General features: G+C 47.7%; 4 non-coding genes across 4 annotated transcripts; 1 reads left to right on the top strand and 3 right to left on the bottom strand.

Moving 5' to 3' along the window:
- Window positions 1-9,913: 9,913 nt before the first annotated feature.
- On the bottom strand, window positions 9,914-9,986 carry TRNAK-CUU (transfer RNA lysine (anticodon CUU)). Its single transcript has one exon. It is a non-coding gene; the product is annotated as a tRNA-Lys (tRNA).
- A 1,541-nt stretch (window positions 9,987-11,527) lies between these two features.
- Window positions 11,528-11,600, bottom strand: TRNAK-CUU (transfer RNA lysine (anticodon CUU)). The gene has a single exon. It is a non-coding gene; the product is annotated as a tRNA-Lys (tRNA).
- A 1,548-nt stretch (window positions 11,601-13,148) lies between these two features.
- Window positions 13,149-13,221, bottom strand: TRNAK-CUU (transfer RNA lysine (anticodon CUU)). The gene has a single exon. It is a non-coding gene; the product is annotated as a tRNA-Lys (tRNA).
- Window positions 13,222-13,355: 134 nt separating this feature from the next.
- Window positions 13,356-13,426, top strand: TRNAG-GCC (transfer RNA glycine (anticodon GCC)). Its single transcript has one exon. It is a non-coding gene; the product is annotated as a tRNA-Gly (tRNA).
- The last annotated feature ends 2,173 nt before the right edge of the window (window positions 13,427-15,599 follow it).

Genomic DNA, 15,599 nt, shown 5'->3' with positions numbered 1-15,599 from the left:
AGGAACAAGCCGGGGTTCGGCAACAGAGTATCAGAAATATCGAAGTACAAGATCAGAGTTCAGGAGGATAGTCAAGGCAGGCAAAAGTCATAACAGATAATCACAATCAAACTAGTACTTTAGCTATCAACAGAATCTAGCTAAGTGTAGGATTACAGCTCCAGCTGGTCCCGGCACACTTGCGGATCTGACTACGGATCTGGGTGCTCCCACATATGTGATCGCACGCCAGACAAAGAGCAAGTGAACAACCAGCAGTATATATACTCTAGGACCTTTCCAGGACCTCCCTAATTGCTGGTCCAATGAGAGCAGTGGAATTTGTCAGCTGACCCAGCTGGTCAGCCGACTCCCTTCTAACTGCTATTTAAACTCTGCCTCTGTGCTCGCGCGCGTGTAAGTCTGAATCTTGGTGGACTATCAGTCCCAGCCACACCAGTACTGTCATGCAATGTATCTAGTGCGGGGGCCGCCTCTGATGCGGATTCCGCCGTTACCAATGCGGATTCCGCCGCACTGCCTATGTGGCATGCGGCGTTTTTTCCGCGTTGTGACGCCATGCTGGACGCGGAAACGGCCGCCTCACCTCGAGAGACAGCGGCCTTTCCGCGTTTCCTTACACTTATATCTTGTAGATCACACGAAGCGGAAAAGAGGGCCAAATCCAAGGATCAGTCATCTTCGAGGTCAAAGAAACACAGGTCACAAGTCGGCCTCACGGTCCAAATCACCTGCATCAAAGAGGCATTCATCAGGATCTCATCATGGCAGCTCAAGAGGAAGATCTAGATCAAGATCTCCTGTGGCTAGACAACTCCCAAGAGAGGGACAATGTTGGGCATGTCCAAATCAGGCAATGCCTGATAAGACTGTGTGTCAATCATGTTTCGGCTAGCTTGCTAAAGGGCAGGAGGATAAGTCAGAGGAAATTATTGACATTATTAGGAAAGCGGTCAGAGATGAGGTTTTTGGCCCATTCCTCGGCTTCCGCTACTGTTGAGACACAGAAGGAAGAGGTCCAGTTGCCGGAGGATATTGATGAGATACCAGGTCTATTTGACTTTAAATTAACAGCTCCATTCATTGCAGCCATTAAAGAGGCTTTGGATTGGGCCGACCCTGTTGATGATCAACAACAGAATAAAGAGTACTACGCTCACCTTACAAAAAGCAGGCCACGTTTCCTTTAATGAAAGAAATTAAAAATATAATGTTGGAGGAATGGAAGAAGATTGATAACAAGTCGTCACTTCACAATCGATTTTCCAAATTATATCCCTTAAGGGAAGAGGAGATCCCATTCTTACTAAATCCTCCAGCAGTGGACGCCTCTCTTTCCAGATTGGTAGAGCATGTTACTTTGCCCACGGATAACGCATGTATATTTAAGGACGTACTAGAAAGAAGGCTGGATAATGATCTTAGAAAATCATACCTAACAGCAGGACAAACATGCAGACCAGCAATCGCATTAACCTCACTGGAAAAAGCCTTGAAGGTTTGGATAAATAATATAGAGCAAGCGATCATCAATGATGCAGATAAGGATCAGATAATATCGGCTATGGATGACTTAAAGATTTCGGCAGATTTCATCGGAGAGGCTTCAATGGACATCTTAAGAACTTCGTCAAGGATTATGTTAAATTCAGTGACAGGGAAGAGGACAATGTGGCTCAAACCTTGGCAAGCAGATCTGAGCTCCAAGCAAAATTGGATAAAGATCCCTTACGATGGCTCCTCTTTGTTCGGTACGGAAATGGATAAAGCTATCTCTCGTGTCACGGGAGGAAGATCTGGGCTGTTTCCCCAGGATAGGCCTCAGAAAAGGAACTTCGCAAATGTCAGAAAACAACAACCAAACAGATACAGAGATGCAAGATCATACAGACCAGGAAGACAATTTAAGCGAAACTGGAAGAGCTCCCAAGCCACTCTTGCAAGATCTCTAAAGGCTAATCAACAGTCGGGAGAACAGGGGAAGCAGTCCTTTTGAAGGTACATCCACTCAGATGTCAGCAGTGGGTGCCAGACTGCGCCTCTTCAGAGACGTCTGGGTGGAGAGAATAAGGGAACCTTGGGTGATATCTACGATTTCCAAAGGTCACAAATGGAATTTTCGTTTCAAGCCTCAAGACAGATTTCTTCCTACTTACTTCTCAAGGAATCAGGTAAAAAGTCAGACATTAAGAGACTACATCAGTTTGTTACAAAAGCAAAAAGCAGTAGTTCCGGTGCCTCAGTCAGAACAGCACAAGGGAATCTATTCACAACTATTTCTGGTCAAAAAGAAGTCGGGAGGTTTCAGACCAGTAATAGATCTGAAGTTCTTAAACAAAGAGATAAACATACCGAAATTCAAGATGGAATCCCTACAATCCATAATTCTGGCAGTGATGCCGAACGATTGGCTGCTTTCCATAGATCTCCAGGATGCATATCTGCAAATTCTGATTCGGCAGCAGTATCAGAAATATCTTCGATTCTGTGCAGAAGACAGCCATCTTCAGTTTGTCTCTCTGCCGTTCGGCCTGTCAACAGCCCCACGGACGTTCACAAAGATTTTGGTAGCAGTAGTAGCGGAACTGAGGATGAGAGGTATTCGCATACACCATTATCTCGACGACATCCTGATCCTGGCAGATTCAAAGGAAAAATTGATTATCCACAGAGACCAGGTACTACGATTTCTGCAGGAACTAGGATGGATAATCAATGTGGACAAGAGTCAGCTGGATCCAACACGGAAATTAATATACCTGGGAGCGTGTTTCGACACACAGAAGAATACAGTTACGCTACCGTTGGAGAAAACATTGAAGTTCAGGGAGGTGATCTCGTATTTCCAACATCATCAGAAAGTGACTGCCAGGATATGTCTGAAACTACTGGGAATGATGTCAGCAGCAATACCCATGATAAGATGGTGCAGGTGGCACATAAGGCAGCTCCAGAGAGAGTTTCTCAGGCAATGGGATCAGAAGTCTATGATTCAGAAGATCTCACTTTCAATCCAGTCAAGAATGTCGCTCAACTGGTAGACAGTGAGGGAGAACCTGCTGCAAGGTCATTCCTTGATGCCATATACCTGGATCACCATTACTTCAGATGTGAGTCAGATAGGTTGGGGGGCACATTGCCTAGAATCATGGGCTCAAGGAAGATGGCCTTTACATCAGAAAAAGACTGTTTCGAACATCCTAGAGTTAAGAGCAGCTTACAGAGCAGTCCGAGCCTTCGCCCCACTAATCAGGGGCTCGGCGGTCTGCCTTCAGATTGACAACAAAGCAGCGGTTGCGTATGTGCAAAAACAAGGAGGTACAAGGAGTGCATCCTTAATGATGGAATTGAAACCCTTAATGTTATGGGCAGAGAGGAATCTTTTGGCCATCAGAGCAGTGTATCTCCCGGAAGAACAGAATGTGCAAGCAGACATGCTATCCAGAGTGAGGATGGAGAACAACGAATGGATAATGGATGTTGAACAGAGATATCTTCAAGCAGATAGTGCAGAGTTGGGGTCTTCCCCAAGTGGATCTCTTCGCGTCGAACAGGAACAATCAGTTGCCGGTCTTCATGTCCAGATACCCAATGAAGGGAACATCGGGTGTAGATGCGATAACAGCTCCATGGCCTGCAACTCTTGTTTATGTGTTTCCTCCAGTCCCGCTCTTATTGAGGTTCTTAAAGAGACTACAGAGCGAGGAAGTACAGGCTCTGGTGATCGCCCCCTTCTGGCCGAAGAGGCCGTGGTTCCCGCTGTTGTTGAGCATGTCAATGTGTACACCTCTCAGACTTCCGACTGTACAGAACATACTGTCTCAGAATGGACTACCTCATCAGAACCCGGAAATACTAGCGCTAACTGCATGGAAGTTGAAAGGAGGCTGCTCCAAAACTCAGGATATTCAGAGTCTGTAATTGAGACTCTACTGAAGACTAGGAAAGCATCGACAAATAAAACCTATCACAGGATATGGAAAAGGTTTATAGATTTTTCGGTCAGTAAGCAAGTTGATTTCTTGAACCCATCCATTCCGCACATTCTGGAGTTCATCCAATACGGGGTCAACTTAGGCCTGGGTGTAAGTTCATTAAGAGGTCAGATCTCAGCAATATCTGCGTTAATAGGCCAGCAACTATCAGCATGTAGAACGGTCCAACAGTTCTTTCAGGCCTTAATGAAAATAAGACCTCCGGTGAAAAAGATTACTCCTAGCTGGGATTTGCCTTTAGTTCTAGAATACTTATCATCTGATCCTTTTGAACCAATAAGTACATGTTCGATATGGAACCTGACTTTAAAAGCTACCTTTCTAGTAGCAATTTCCTCTGGAAGAAGGGTTTCGGAGATCCAGGCATTAGGCTGTGCTGAACCATATATTACATTTTTTCCAGATAGGGTGGTATTGAGAACAGTGATGGCCTTTCTCCCTAAAGTGGTTTCGGATAAACACTTAAACCAAGAATGGACGCTACCATCTTTCATAGACCAGTCAGGTTCTCCAACAACGCAAGGAAATGAACAGCGCTACTTAAAAACAGGCAAGTGCCTACCTGCAAAAGAGTGCAAGCCCCACTTGTGGGATATAATACACACCGAGCATACACATGACCTGTCTACCACTGGAGGAGGATGTTAGTTTCCTGTAACAGCTTGCATGCAACCTATTAAGTACTCGTCCCTCCCACTGCGTAGAAGTCGATCCTCCATGGGAGGGGCCTAACACTAACTAAATCCTAACCTATGTATATGCATAGCCTGGGTGCGGCTAATCAAATAAAATCGAAAATTGAAAATTGCGCAAAAGGTGGATCAGCGCAACACCAGGCCGCCTCCGAATGGCATCCAATCAGAGGTGCGCTGAGCCCCCCCAGAAACTACAAACGCACCTTGAACCCAAACAGAAGCTCTGCATATACACCAAAAGCATGGCTGTTAAGTGGGAGCAGCTGACCAAAAACAAATTAAATTAGTACATACAGAGCCGGATTAAGGCCAAATGGGGCCCTAAGCAGAGTTGCAGATTTGGGCCCCCCTCCCTCAACTTCCCTTTAAAAATGTACTTTATTTAAAAAATATGTTGTATGTGTGTATGGGGAGTTGCACAGAGAGCCCTGTATGTGGCCAGAGAGCCCTGTATGTAGCCAGAGAGCCCTGTATGTAGCCAGAGAGCCCTGTATGTAGCCAGAGAGCCCTGTATGTAGCCAGAGAGCCCTGTATATAGCCAGAGAGCCCTGTATATAGCCAGAGAGCCCTTGTATGTAGCCAGAGTCCCCTGTATATAGCCAGAGAGCCCTGTATATAGCCAGAGACCTGTATATAGCCAGAGACCTGTATATAGCCAGAGACCTGTATGTGGCCAGAGAGCCCTGTATGTGGCCAGAGAGCCCTGTATATGGCCAGAGAGCCCTGCATGTAGCCAGAGAGCCCTGTATGTAGCCAGAGAGCCCTGTATATAGCCAGAGAGCCCTGTATATAGCCAGAGAGCCCTTGTATGTAGCCAGAGTGCCCTGTATATAGCCAGAGAGCCCTGTATATAGCCAGAGAGCCCTGCATATAGCCAGAGAGCCCTGTATGTAGCCAGAGAGCCCTGTATATAGCCAGAGAGACCTGTATATAGCCAGAGACCTGTATATAGCCAGAGACCTGTATATAGCCAGAGACCTGTATATAGCCAGAGACCCCTGTATGTGGCCAGAGAGCCCTGTATTTAGCCAGAACCCTGTATGTGGCCAGAGAGCCCTGTATATGGCCAGAGAGCCCTGTATATGGCCAGAGAGCCCTGTATGCGGCCAGAGAGCCCTGTATATAGCCAGAGAGCCCTGTATATAGCCAGAGAGCCCTGTATATAGCCAGAGAGCCCTGTATATAGCCAGAGAGCCCTTGTATGTAGCCAGGGTGCCCTGTATATAGCCAGAGACCTGTATATAGCCAGAGACCTGTATGTGGCCAGAGAGCCCTGTATATGGCCAGAGAGCCCTGTATGTGGCCAGAGAGCCTGTATGTGGCCAGAGAGCCCTGTATGTGGCCAGAGAGCCTGTATGTGGCCAGAGAGCCTGTATGTGGCCAGAGAGCCCTGTATGTGGCCAGAGAGCCCTGTATGTGGCCAGAGAGCCCTGTATGTGGCCAGGGAGCCCTGTATGTGGCCAGAGAGCCCTGTATGTGGGGCCAGAGAGCCCTGTATGTGGGGCCAGAGAGCCCTGTATGTGGGGCCAGAGAGCCCTGTATGTAGCCAGAGAGCCCTGTATGTAGCCAGAGCCCTGTATGTGGCCAGAGCCCTGTATGTGGCCAGAGAGCCCTGTATGTGGCCAGAGAGCCCTGTATGTGGCCAGAGAGCCCTGTATGTGGCCAGAGAGCCCTGTATGTGGCCAGAGAGCCCCTGTATGTAGCCAGAGAGCCCCTGTATGTAGCCAGAGAGCCCCTGTATGTAGCCAGAGAGCCCCTGTATGTGGCCAGAGAGCCCCTGTATGTGGCCAGAGAGCCCCTGTATGTGGCCAGAGAGCCCTGTATGTGGCCAGAGAGCCCCTGTATGTGGCCAGAGAGCCCCTGTATGTGGCCAGAGAGGCCCTGTATGTGGCCAGAGAGCCCTGTATGTGGCCAGGGAGCCCTGTATGTGGCCAGAGAGCCCTGTATGTGGGGCCAGAGAGCCCTGTATGTGGGGCCAGAGAGCCCTGTATGTGGGGCCAGAGAGCCCTGCATGTGGGGCCAGAGAGCCCTGTATGTAGCCAGAGAGCCCTGTATGTAGCCAGAGCCCTGTATGTGGCCAGAGCCCTGTATGTGGCCAGAGAGCCCTGTATGTGGCCAGAGAGCCCTGTATGTGGCCAGAGAGCCCCTGTATGTGGCCAGAGAGCCCCTGTATGTGGCCAGAGAGCCCCTGTATGTGGCCAGAGAGCCCCTGTATGTGGCCAGAGAGCCCTGTATGTGGCCAGAAAGCCCCTGTATGTGGCCAGAGAGCCCTGTATGTGGCCAGAGAGCCCCTGTATGTGGCCAGAGAGCCCCTGTATGTGGCCAGAGAGGCCCTGTATGTGGCCAGAGAGGCCCTGTATGTGGCCAGAGAGGCCCTGTATGTGGCCAGAGAGGCCCTGTATGTGGCCAGAGAGCCCTGTATGTAGCCAGAGAGCCCTGTATATAGCCAGAGAGCCCTGTATATAGCCAGAAACCTGTATATATCAGGGGCCAGTATAGCCAGAGAGAGCCCCAGTATATAGCCAGAGGGCCCCAGTATGTAGCCAGGGGGCCCCAGTATGTAGCCAGAGAGCCCCAGTATATAGCCAGAGAGCCCCAGTATATAGCCAGAGAGCCCCAGTATTTAGCCAGAGAGCCCCAGTATGTAGCCAGAGAGCCCCAGTATGTAGCCAGAGAGCCCCAGTATGTAGCCAGAGGGCCCCAGTATGTAGCCAGAGGGCCCCGGTATGTGGCCAAAGAGCCCCAATATGAGCCAGAGAGCCCCGGTATACATCCAAAGAGCCCCAGTATACAGCCAGAGAGAACATTGGCATATAGCAAAAGAGGATTTTTCACACTGGGTGCTGCTAGTAGAGAGGGTGACATGAGAGAGAGAGAGAGAGAGAGAGAGAGATGCATCTTACAAAACAGGATAACCTCTTTGGGGAAGAATACATATGGATATGCCAGAGCCTTGAAACTAGTGACACTGCTGAGCTGCTGAATGGGTTAAGTACCCCATCCCCCGAAGAAGAGCATGCAAAGCTCACCCCCGTGTGTGCATACAGTCCAGCTCAGGGAAGCACTGTGCTGCTGTTTGAGGAGAGGAGGGAGTGAGTGTCAGAGCCAGCCAGTGAGAGAAAGTGCAGCTCTAATAATCTACTGCATCAAACAAGAGAAAGGCTTCCATCCCTCCTGCGAGTCACAGGCAGCCTGAGTAATCCATACAGTGTACCTGTCGCTGGAGTTTCACCAGCTCCCTCGTGTCTGGCAGAAGTGTGGATTAGGCTAAAGCCAGAGGAGGAGGATTGCACTGCCACCCACACTAATAGAGCTCTCTCCTCTCTCGCTGGTCGGGTTGGAGGCGGGGCAGATTCGGCTGGCTGACTCTCTCGCTTTCATTGGCTGAAGAGAGGTGACAGCCAAAAAATGAAAGCTACTGACTGGAGGGAGAGAGGGAGGGGGAGGCAAGCCAGGAACTTACTAGCTGTGGTCACAGTGCACACAAAAGAGTGCGCTGCGGTGGGCAAAAATGTAATCAAACGGACATGGTAGACTCTTGGCAACCCTGGCCTGGGGCCCCAAGCAGGTGCTTGAGTTGCCTGGTTGAAAATCCGGCCCTGAGTACATAGCAAGGAAATGAACAGCGCTACTTAAAAACAGGCAAGTGCCTACCTGCAAAAGAGTGCAAGCCCAACTTGTGGGATATAATACACACCGAGCATACACATGACCTGTCTACCACTGGAGGAGGATGTTAGTTTCCTGTAACAGCTTGCATGCAACCTATTAAGTACTCGTCCCTCCCACTGCGTAGAAGTCGATCCTCCATGGGAGGGGCCTAACACTAACTAAATCCTAACCTATGTATATGTATAGCCTGGGTGCGGCTAATCAAATAAAATCGAAAATTGAAAATTGCGCAAAAGGTGGATCAGCACATCACCAGGCCGCCTTCGAATGGCATCCAATCAGAGGTGCGCTGAGCCCCCCCAGAAACTACAAACGCACCTTGAACCCAAACAGAGCTTCTGTTTGGGTTCAAGGTGCGTTTGTAGTTTCTGGGGGGGCTCAGCGCACCTCTGATTGGATGCCATTCGGAGGCGGCCTAGTGTTGCGCTGATCCACCTTTTGCGCAAGGTTCTCCAACAAACCATCCACTAGATATAGGACGATTATTAAGACATTATCTCAGTGCAACAGAGTCATTTCGATCTTCGGAACATTTTTTCATATGCCCATCTGGGCCGAGAAAGGGAAAAGAAGTGTCCAAACGAACTATTGCAACATGGATTGTCCGACTAATTAAGGCGGCCTACGGAGCTAGGGGGACGGAATCAATCCCGTCAACCTCGGCACATTCTACCAGAAGTGTGTCCTCCTCCTGGGCAGCTTCCTCAGGAGTCTCTATAGTGACAATCTGCAAGGCAGCAAACTGGTCTCCTCCCAATACATTCATAAATCACTATAAAATTGACCCTTCTGTATTGACATCTGTAGAATTTGGAAGAAAAGTTTTGTCTGTTGTACATAAATAATTTCTTTTGCATCATATACTCTCCCTCTGTTTTTTTCATATGCTAGTTATATCCCAGGAAGTATGATGACATGGAGGTATCAGGAAAGCCAGAAAATTTGTACTTACCTCGGTAATTTTCCTTTCCTGATACAACTCCATGTCGGCATACGACCCACCCTTTTTGTTTTATGTCGTGTCTGAGTACTATTGACAAGAATGAGGGGGGGGGGGGTTCACAGTGTCTGTATTTATAGCTTTGTATATGGGTCCTATAGGGGTTAAAGGGGCGGAGCTAACCCCAGAAAGTATGCCGACATGGAGTTGTATTAGGAAAGGAAAATTACCGAGGTAAGTACAAATTTTTTGGCTTTCAGGTGGTTGTTCCTTGTCAAGTGATTGATTGTAAGTCTCTCCTTGACAAAAGGACTGGAGTAAAGCCAACGGAAAGCTGTGAAAAGCAGATAAGAAAAGTAGTATAGGAAAGATGAGCAAGATTGAAAGAAGGAGTGTTTTTCTCTTTCTTAGGGCGGTGAAGCTCTTTTGCTGAAAAGTTGTTCAAAGAGGTTGTGAGAGTAAAAGTGAAGGGGAGAGCTGAGATGACATTTTCGTTTGTTAGCAAAGGGAGTGGGGAGTGGCATGTGAAAGAGGAAGTGATGGCCTGGTGATGGTTTGTAATCGTTTTGGAGGAGCTCTGCCTAGTAGAAAGTAAAAGGAGAAGCTTTGATCGCCCAACGTGGGGCTCGAACCCACGACCCTGAGATTAAGAGTCTCATGCTCTACCGACTGAGCTAGCCAGGCTTGCTTGCTGAGCTGAAATGTCAAAAATTGCAAAATGGTGCCAGCCTCACCTTAGCCATCCGCACAGAAGAAGGCAATCTTGTATGGCCTGATTTGGCTGATTCCAGCACCAAGCAACAAGGCAAGGCATTGGTGGTTCAGTGGTAGAATTCTCGCCTGCCACGTGGGAGACCTGGGTTCGATTCCTGGCCAATGCAAATGCTAGGATTTTGGCACACGTCCACACTTTGCACTTCTCAAGCTTAAGACATCTCTGCAGGCCAGAAGCCATTTGAGGACATTTGCAAGAGTCACCGTGGCACTTGGCCACAGTGCTGGCTGACAGTCAAGAAGAGGGACACTAGTACCCAGCAAACATGACTCTAAGACACACAAGTTAAAGCAGCCTTGGGACACTTGCGTGTCCAAAGGCCTTGCATGTCTTCTAGCAGTGCCAGTGATGTGCAGCATCTCTCCCTCCCAAGTACTCACCTATTAGGCTTCTTTTTAACTGTCTAGAAAAGCCTTGGAAATGCCAAGTCAGCAGCAGCTGCTCATCTGGTGTTGTTTTACAACTTTTTGCCTTGTTGTCTTTGCACTCTAAACAGGGCCTTGCTCAAATTTGGAGCGTTCTCTCTAAGCCCTCATTCATTCTACTTTTGTCCTGAGTTTTCTCACAGTAGATGTTGAGATGTTGTGTCAGCTTACCTACAACTTGCTTTCCCAGCACCTAGCAATTAAGAAAACATACTAAAAGTAGAGAGAAAAAAAGTAGTAACAAACTTAAGTCAAATGAAAGCAACCACTTTTTTTGCTTGCCGGGACTGAAAGGCTTTTTGGTTTGTAACTTTTGTTGGGAAGTACCTCATCTAAAAACAAGTTAAGGGAAAGAGCAACTTCCTTTTTTTCAATCCTCTCAGCTAAATCTCAGGCCGTGTGCAGAGTGTCCTCCTCATACTGCTATGTGAGCAGCTTTGGAGTGCAAAGCCTAATACACACCATACAATTGCCTGTCAGATAGATGGGTCGAACAGATGATTTCCGGCAGGTCCGATCTGATTTCCGATTGTTTTTCTGATGGATTTGCATAGAAGTGATCAGAAATCCGATCGGAAATCTGATCGTGTCTGTCGGAAAGGATCTATCGGCCCATCTATCTGATGGGGAATTGCATGGTGTGCACCAGGCATAAGAGAATGAGTATCTTTCAGGTGGTTGTTCCTTGTCAAGTGATTGATTGTAAGTCTCTCCTTGACAAAAGGACTGGAGTAAAGCCAACGGAAATCTGTGAAAAGCAGATAAGAAAAGTAGTATAGGAAAGATGAGTAAGATTGTAAGAAGGAGTGTTTTTCTCTTTCTTGGGGTGGTGAAGCACTTTTGCTGAAAAGTTGTTAAAAGAGGTTGTGTGAGTAAAAGTGAAGGGGAAAGCTGAGATGACATTTTCGTTTGTTAGCAAAGGGAGTGGGGAGTGGCATGTGAAAGAGGAAGTGATGGCCTGGTGATGGTTTGTAATCGTTTTGGAGGAGCTCTGCCTAGTAGAAAGTAAAAGGAGAAGCTTTGATCGCCCAACGTGGGGCTCGAACCCACGACCCTGAGATTAAGAGTCTCATGCTCTACCGACTGAGCTAGCCGGGCTTGCTTGCTTGAGCTGAAATGTCAAAAATTGCAAAATGGCGCCAGCCTCACCTTTGCCATCCGCACAGAAGAAGGCAATCTTGTATGGCCTGATTTGGCTGGCCACGTTTTTCAGCACCGAGCAACAGGGCAAGGCATTGGTGGTTCAGTGGTAGAATTCTCGCCTGCCACGCGGGAGGCCCGGGTTTGATTCCTGGCCAATGCAAATGCTAGGATTTTGGCACACCTCCACACTTTGCACTTCTCAAGCTTAAGACATCTCTGCAGGCCAGAAGCCATTTAAGGACATTTGCAAGAGTCACCGTGGCACTTGGCCACAGTGCTGGCTGACAGTCGAGAAGAGGGACCCTAGTACCCAGCAAACATGACTCTAAGACACACAAGTTAAAGCAGCCTTGGGACACTTGCGTGCCCAAAGGCCTTGCATGTCTTCTAGCAGTGCCAGTGACGTGCAGCATCTCTCCCTCTCCAGTACTCACCTATTAGGCTTCTTTTTAACTGTCTAGAAAAGCCTCGGAAATGCCAAGTCAGCAGCATCTGCTCATCTGGTGTTGTTTTACAACTTTTTGCCTTGTTGTCTTTGCACTCTACTCAGGGCCTTGCTCAAATTTGGAGCGTTCTCTCTAGGCCCTCATTCATTCTACTTTTGTCCTGAGTTTTCTCACAGTAGATGTTGAGATGTTGTGTCAGCTTACCTACAACTTGCTTTCCCAGCACCTAGCAATTAAGAAAACATACTAAAAGTACAGAAAAAAAAGTAGTAACAAACTTAAGTCAAATGAAAGCAACCACTTTTTTTGCTTGCCGGGACTGAAAGGCTTTTTGGTTTGTAACTTTTGTTGGGAAGTACCTCATCTAAAAACAAGTTAAGGGAAAGAGCAACTTCCTTTTTTTCAATCCTCTCAGCTAAATCTCTGGCCGTGTGCAGAGTGCCCTCCTCATACTGCTATGTGAGCAACTTTGGAGTGCAAAGCCTAATACACACCATACCAATGCCTGTCAGATAGATGGGTCGAACAGATGATTTTCGGCAGGTCCGATCTGATTTCCGATCGTTTTTCTGATGGATTTGCATAGTAGTGATCGGAAATCCGAACGGAAATCCGATCGTGTCTGTCGGAAAGGATCTATCGGCCCATCTATCTGATGGGGAATTGCATGGTGTGCACCAGGCATACGAGAATGAGTATCTTTCAGGTGGTTGTTCCTTGTCAAGTGATTGATTGTAAGTCTCTCCTTGACAAAAGGACTGGAGTAAAGCCAACGGAAATCTGGGAAAAGCAGATAAGAAAAGTAGTATAGGAAAGATGAGTAAGATTGTAAGAAGGAGTGTTTTTCTCTTTCTTGGGGTGGTGAAGCACTTTTGCTGAAAAGTTGTTAACAGAGGTTGTGTGAGTAAAAGTGAAGGGGAAAGCTGAGATGACATTTTCGTTTGTTAGCAAAGGGAGTGGGGAGTGGCATGTGAAAGAGGAAGTGATGGCCTGGTGATGGTTTGTAATCGTTTTGGAGGAGCTCTGCCTAGTAGAAAGTAAAAGGAGAAGCTTTGATCGCCCAACGTGGGGCTCGAACCCACGACCCTGAGATTAAGAGTCTCATGCTCTACCGACTGAGCTAGCCGGGCTTGCTTGCTTGAGCTGAAATGTCAAAAATTGCAAAATGGCGCCAACCTCACCTTTGCCATCCGCACAGAAGAAGGCAATCTTGTATGGCCTGATTTGGCTGGCCACGTTTTTCAGCACCGAGCAACAGGGCAAGGCATTGGTGGTTCAGTGGTAGAATTCTCGCCTGCCACGCGGGAGGCCCGGGTTCGATTCCCGGCCAATGCAAATGCTAGGATTTTGGCACACCTCCACACTTTGCACTTCTCAAGCTTAAGACATCTCTGCAGGCCAGAAGCCATTTAAGGACATTTGCAAGAGTCACCGTGGCACTTGGCCACAGTGCTGGCTGACAGTCGAGAAGAGGGACCCTAGTACCCAGCAAACATGACTCTAAGACACACAAGTTAAAGCAGCCTTGGGACACTTGCGTGCCCAAAGGCCTTGCATGTCTTCTAGCAGTGCCAGTGACGTGCAGCATCTCTCCCTCTCCAGTACTCACCTATTAGGCTTCTTTTTAACTGTCTAGAAAAGCCTCGGAAATGCCAAGTCAGCAGCATCTGCTCATCTGGTGTTGTTTTACAACTTTTTGCCTTGTTGTCTTTGCACTCTACTCAGGGCCTTGCTCAAATTTGGAGCGTTCTCTCTAGGCCCTCATTCATTCTACTTTTGTCCTGAGTTTTCTCACAGTAGATGTTGAGATGTTGTGTCAGCTTACCTACAACTTGCTTTCCCAGCACCTAGCAATTAAGAAAACATACTAAAAGTACAGAAAAAAAAGTAGTAACAAACTTAAGTCAAATGAAAGCAACCACTTTTTTTGCTTGCCGGGACTGAAAGGCTTTTTGGTTTGTAACTTTTGTTGGGAAGTACCTCATCTAAAAACAAGTTAAGGGAAAGAGCAACTTCCTTTTTTTCAATCCTCTCAGCTAAATCTCTGGCCGTGTGCAGAGTGCCCTCCTCATACTGCTATGTGAGCAACTTTGGAGTGCAAAGCCTAATACACACCATACCAATGCCTGTCAGATAGATGGGTCGAACAGATGATTTCCGGCAGGTCCGATCTGATTTCCGATCGTTTTTCTGATTGATTTGCATAGTAGTGATCGGAAATCCGAACGGAAATCCGATCGTGTCTGTCGGAAAGGATCTATCGGCCCATCTATCTGATGGGGAATTGCATGGTGTGCACCAGGCATACGAGAATGAGTATCTTTCAGGTGGTTGTTCCTTGTCAAGTGATTGATTGTAAGTCTCTCCTTGACAAAAGGACTGGAGTAAAGCCAACGGAAATCTGGGAAAAGCAGATAAGAAAAGTAGTATAGGAAAGATGAGTAAGATTGTAAGAAGGAGTGTTTTTCTCTTTCTTGGGGTGGTGAAGCACTTTTGCTGAAAAGTTGTTAAAAGAGGTTGTGTGAGTAAAAGTGAAGGGGAAAGCTGAGATGACATTTTCGTTTGTTAGCAAAGGGAGTGGGGAGTGGCATGTGAAAGAGGAAGTGATGGCCTGGTGATGGTTTGTAATCGTTTTGGAGGAGCTCTGCCTAGTAGAAAGTAAAAGGAGAAGCTTTGATCGCCCAACGTGGGGCTCGAACCGACGACCCTGAGATTAAGAGTCTCATGCTCTACCGACTGAGCTAGCCGGGCTTGCTTGCTTGAGCTGAAATGTCAAAAATTGCAAAATGGCGCCAGCCTCACCTTTGCCATCCGCACAGAAGAAGGCAATCTTGTATGGCCTGATTTGGCTGGCCACGTTTTTCAGCACCGAGCAACAGGGCAAGGCATTGGTGGTTCAGTGGTAGAATTCTCGCCTGCCACGCGGGAGGCCCGGGTTCGATTCCAGGCCAATGCAAATGCTAGGATTTTGGCACACCTCCACACTTTGCACTTCTCAAGCTTAAGACATCTCTGCAGGCCAGAAGCCATTTAAGGACATTTGCAAGAGTCACCGTGGCACTTGGCCACAGTGCTGGCTGACAGTCGAGAAGAGGGACCCTAGTACCCAGCAAACATGACTCTAAGACACACAAGTTAAAGCAGCCTTGGGACACTTGCGTGCCCAAAGGCCTTGCATGTCTTCTAGCAGTGCCAGTGACGTGCAGCATCTCTCCCTCTCCAGTACTCACCTATTAGGCTTCTTTTTAACTGTCTAGAAAAGCCTCGGAAATGCCAAGTCAGCAGCATCTGCTCATCTGGTGTTGTTTTACAACTTTTTGCCTTGTTGTCTTTGCACTCTACTCAGGGCCTTGCTCAAATTTGGAGCGTTCTCTCTAGGCCCTCATTCATTCTACTTTTGTCCTGAGTTTTCTCACAGTAGATGTTGAGATGTTGTGTCAGCTTACCTACAACTTGCTTTCCCAGCACCTAGCAATTAAGAAAACATACTAAAAGTACAGAAAAAAAA

The sequence above is a fragment of the Hyperolius riggenbachi genome, chromosome 4 (assembly GCF_040937935.1).
Source record: "Hyperolius riggenbachi isolate aHypRig1 chromosome 4, aHypRig1.pri, whole genome shotgun sequence".
In the NCBI taxonomy this organism is placed as follows: Eukaryota; Metazoa; Chordata; class Amphibia; order Anura; family Hyperoliidae; genus Hyperolius; species Hyperolius riggenbachi.
Note: the sequence above shows the minus strand (reverse complement) of the source record. Positions and strands in the feature narration are given on the sequence as shown.